At 43.2% G+C, this 5000-nt stretch overlaps 1 protein-coding gene across 1 annotated transcript in view; it reads right to left on the minus strand.

Moving 5' to 3' along the window:
• LOC120563708 (transcription initiation factor TFIID subunit 4-like) overlaps positions 1-5000 on the minus strand; it is a 27048-nt gene that overhangs the window by 1841 nt on the left and 20207 nt on the right. The gene's annotated exons all lie outside the window — the stretch shown is intronic.

Consider the following 5000-nt stretch of genomic DNA (forward strand, 5'->3'; position numbering starts at 1 on the left):
TAGACCTTAGTGGTCCCCTAATACTGTATCTGAAGTCTCTTTTATATAGACCTTAGTGGTCCCCTAATACTGTATCTGGAGTCTCTTTATATAGACCTTAGTGGTCCCCTAATACTGTATCTGAAGTCTCTTTATATAGACCTTAGTGGTCCCCTAATACTGTATCTGAAGTCTCTTTTATATAGACCTTAGTGGTCCCTAATACTGTATCTGAAGTCTCTTTTATATAGACCTTAGTGGTCCCCTAATACTGTATCTGGAGTCTCTTTTATATAGACCTTAGTGGTCCCCTAATACTGTATCTGGAGTCTCTTTTATATAGACCTTAGTGGTCCCCTAATACTGTATCTGAAGTCTCTTTTATATAGACCTTAGTGGTCCCCTAATACTGTATCTGAAGTCTCTTTATATAGACCTTAGTGGTCCCCTAATACTGTATCTGAAGTCTCTTTTATATAGACCTTAGTGGTCCCTAAGTGGTCCCCTAATACTGTATCTGAAGTCTCTTTATATAGACCTTAGTGGTCCCCTAATACTGTATCTGAAGTCTCTTTTATATAGGCCTTAGTGGTCCCCTAATACTGTATCTGAAGTCTCTTTTATGATAGACCTGTGCGGTCCCTAATACTGTATCTGAAGTCTCTTTTATATAGGCCTTAGTGGTCCCCTAATACTGTATCTGAAGTCTCTCTTTATATAGACCTTAGTGGTCCCTAATACTGTATCTGGAGTCTCTTTTATATAGACCTTAGTGGTCCCCTAATACTGTATCTGAAGTCTCTTTTATATAGCGCTCGTAGGGGTCCCCTAATATTTTATCTGAAGTCTCTTTTATATAGACCTTAGCGGTCCCTAATACTGTATCTGAAGTCTCTTTTATATAGGCCTTAGTGGTCCCCTAATACTGTATCTGAAGTCTCTTTTATATAGACCTTAGGGCGGTCCCTAATACTGTATCTGAAGTCTCTTTATATAAGGGCCTTAGTGGTCCCCTAATACTGTATCTGAAGTCTCTTTTATATAGACCTTAGTGGTCCCTAATACTGTATCTGAAGTCTCTTTTATATAGACCTTAGTGGTCCCCTAATACTGTATCTGAAGTCTCTTTTATATAGGCCTTAGTGGTCCCCGATCCCCTACTGTATCTGAAGTCTCTTTAATATAGACCTTAGGTGGTTCCTAATACTGTATCTGAAGTCTCTTTTATATAGACCTTAGTGGTCCCCTAATACTGTATCTGAAGTCTCATATGATTAGCGGTGGTCCCCTAATACTGTATCTGAAGTCTCTTTTATATAGACCTTAGTGGTCCCTAATACTGTATCTGAAGTCTCTTTTATATAGACCTTAGTGGTCCCCTAATACTGTATCTGAAGTCTCTTTTATATAGACCTTAGTGGTCCCCTAATACTGTATCTGGAAGTCTCTTTTATATAGACCTTAGTGGTCCCCTAATACTGTATCTGAAGTCTCTTTTATATAGACCTTAGTGGTCCCCTAATACTGTATCTGAAGTCTCTTTTATATAGACCTTAGTGGTCCCCTAATACTGTATCTGAAGTCTCTTTTATATAGACCTTAGTGGTCCCTAATACTGTATCTGAAGTCTCTTTTATATAGACCTTAGTGGTCCTCCTAATACTGTATCTGGAAGTCTCTTTTATATAGACCTTAGTGGTCCCCTAATACTGTATCTGAAGTCTCTTTTATATAGACCTTAGTGGTCCCTAATACTGTATCTGAAGTCTCTTTATATAGAGCCTTAGTGGTCCCTAATACTGTATCTGAAGTCTCTTTATATAGACCTTAGTGGTCCCCTAATACTGTATCTGAAGTCTCTTTTTTATAGACCTAGTAGTGGTCCCTACTACTGTATCTGAAGTCTCTTTTATATAGACCTTAGTGGTCCCCTAATACTGTATCTGAAGTCTCTTTTATATAGACCTTAGTGGTCCCTAATACTGTATCTGAAGTCTCTTTTATATAGACCTTAGTGGTCCTCTAATACTGTATCTGAAGTCTCTTTTATATAGACCTTAGTGGTCCCCTAATACTGTATCTGAAGTCTCTTATATAGACGTAGGTGGTCCCTAATACTGTATCTGAAGTCTCTTTTATATAGACCTTAGTGGTCCCCTAATACTGTATCTGAAGTCTCTTTTATATAGACCTTAGTGGTCCCCTAATACTGTATCTGAAGTCTCTTTTATATAGACCTTAGTGGTCCCCTAATACTGTATCTGAAGTCTCTTTCCCTAAATTCAGCCTTGGTGCAGAATTCCAGCCACTAGAGCCAGTCCCACAATGAGCTTTCCTTAGGATGTGCCATTTCTGTGTCTGTAGCTATTGAGGAGGGAGAGACCTTGACCAACTGACACTTTGCTCATTTGAAAGCCATGATGTCTCTCTCTCATGGATGGGCCAAATTCTCTGGGTGGGCAAAGCAGCGAAAGGGGCTAAAAGTCAAACCTAACTGATATCAAATGGAAAATGTAATAGAATCGAGCCCTAGATTCAGTAAATCATCAACGATAGCACCTGAATCAGCAGAATCTCCCAAACAGTTTAATACCTGAGTGAGTCCAGATGTGCAGGAGACTCCCCGTCTCAGGTGTGTGTGTGTATGTGTCTCAGGTGTGTGTGTGTATGTGTCTCAGGTGTGTGTGTGTATGTGTCTCAGGTGTGTGTGTATGTCTCAGGTGTGTGTGTATGTGTCTCAGGTGTGTGTGTATGTCTCAGGTGTGTGTGTATGTGTCTCAGGTGTGTGTGTATGTCTCAGGTGTGTGTATGTGTCTCAGGTGTGTCAGTATGTCTCAGGTGTGTGTGTATGTGTCTCAGGTGTGTGTGTATGTCTCAGGTGTGTGTGTATGTCTCAGGTGTGTGTGTATGTCTCAGGTGTGTGTGTATGTCTCAGGTGTGTGTGTATGTCTCAGGTGTGTGTGTATGTGTCTCAGGTGTGTGTGTATGTCTCAGGTGTGTGTGTATGTCTCAGGTGTGTGTGTATGTCTCAGGTGTGTGTGTATGTCTCAGGTGTGTGTGTATGTCTCAGGTGTGTGTGTGTGTGTCTCGGGTGTGTGTGTATGTCTCAGGTGTGTGTGTATGTCTCAGGTGTGTGTGTATGTCTCAGGTGTGTGTGTATGTCTCAGGTGTGTGTGTATGTGTCTCAGGTGTGTGTGTATGTCTCAGGTGTGTGTGTATGTCTCAGGTGTGTGTGTGTATGTCTCAGTGTGTGTGTGTGTGTGTCTCAGGTGTGTGTGTGTGTGTCTCTCAGGTGTGTGTGTGTGTGTCTCAGGTGTGTGTGTGTATGTCTCAGGTGTGTGTGTATGTCTCAGGTGTGTGTGTATGTCTCGTGTGTGTGTGTATGTGTCTCAGGTGTGTGTGTATGTCTCAGGTGTGGGTGTATGTCTCAGGTGTGGGTGTATGTCTCAGGTGTGTGTGTATGTCTCAGGTGTGTGTGTATCTCGGGGGTGTGTGTATGTCTCAGGTGTGTGTGTGTATGTCTCAGGTGTGTGTGTATGTCTCAGGTGCGTCGGTGTGTCTCAGGTGTGTGTATGTGTCTCAGGTGTGTCAGTATGTCTCAGGTGTGTGTGTATGTGTCTCAGGTGTGTTGGTGTGTCTCAGGTGTGTGTGTCTCAGGTGTGTGTGTGTGTGTGTGTGTATGTGTCTCAGGTGTGTTGGTGTGTCTCAGGTGTGTGTGTGTGTGTGTGTGTGTGTGTGTGTGTCTCAGGTGTGTGTGTCTCAGGTGTGTGTGTGTGTGTGTCTCAGGTGCGTCGGTGTGTCTCAGGTGTGTCTCAGGTGTGTCTCAGGTGTGTCTCAGGTGTGTCTCAGGTGTGTCTGGTGTGTGTGTATGTGAATGTGTCTCAGGTGTGTCTCAGGTGTGTCAGTATGTGTCTGGTGTGTGTGTATGTGAATGTGTCTCAGGTGTGTCTCAGGTGTGTCAGTATGTGTCTGGTGTGTGTGTATGTGAATGTGTCTCAGGTGTGTCAGTATGTGTCTGGTGTGTGTATGTGTCTGGTGTGTGTATGTGTCTCAGGTGTGTCTCAGGTGTGTCAGTATGTGTCTGGTGTGTGTGTATGTGAATGTGTCTCAGGTGTGTCTTTATGTCTCAGGTGTGTCTGTATGTCTCAGGTGTGTGTGCAGCCTGCGGCAGGTAACGCCCGGCCCTACAGCGAGCTGCTGCTCCAACAAGCCCTCTTTCCCAACACTATGCTGTGTACAAACAGTGACTCAGCGTCTTCCCAGGCAGCCTCCAAGGTAACCCCGAGGACAGCTCTGATCACTGGGACAAAACCAGCTCACCTGACGGGGGATAAACACACTGAAAATAAACCACAGAGAGACAACGGAGGGTCTGTTTCCTCCACCAGCAGAGCCAGGGGGGGCCGAAGAGCACGCTGTCAACAACGAGAAGCGTTGTTACTATAAAACTCAACTCTGTATTCCCCAAAATCTTTGAAATGGGTTCAGTATGGAGCGAGAACGCTGTAACCAGCAGCAGTGAAATCAGTTAGAGTCACTAAAAGTTCTGTTGTTGCTGCTGACAGACTCAGATTATTATTCTAAGTGTGTGACAACATTATGGGATGGATCCCTACAGAGATAGACCTTTTAGTTAAAGAGTAAGATCCTTTTAGTTTAACATGAAACAGCCCCGAAATCACCATCACCAAACACACCAGACTCCATGTAAATAATCAGGACTTTTATCATCGTAAAACACACTTCATTCAAAGTGGACAGAAACTAAATAAAACTACCAAAAGCCGTCTTGGTTCATCTTTCCACTGTTCCACCAATCACCACTCTGGTTTGGTTGAAATAAACCCTTAATTCACCCATTTACATGTGGAGATATGCTGGCTCTATACACGCTAAAAGTCCTGATAATTTACATGGAGTCTGGTGGAGATATGCTGGCTCTATACACGCTAAAAGTCCTGATTATTTACATGGAGTCTGGTGGAGATATGCTGGCTCTATACACGCTAAAAGTCCTGATT

This window comes from Perca fluviatilis, chromosome 8 (assembly GCF_010015445.1).
Source record: "Perca fluviatilis chromosome 8, GENO_Pfluv_1.0, whole genome shotgun sequence".
In the NCBI taxonomy this organism is placed as follows: domain Eukaryota; kingdom Metazoa; phylum Chordata; class Actinopteri; order Perciformes; family Percidae; genus Perca; species Perca fluviatilis.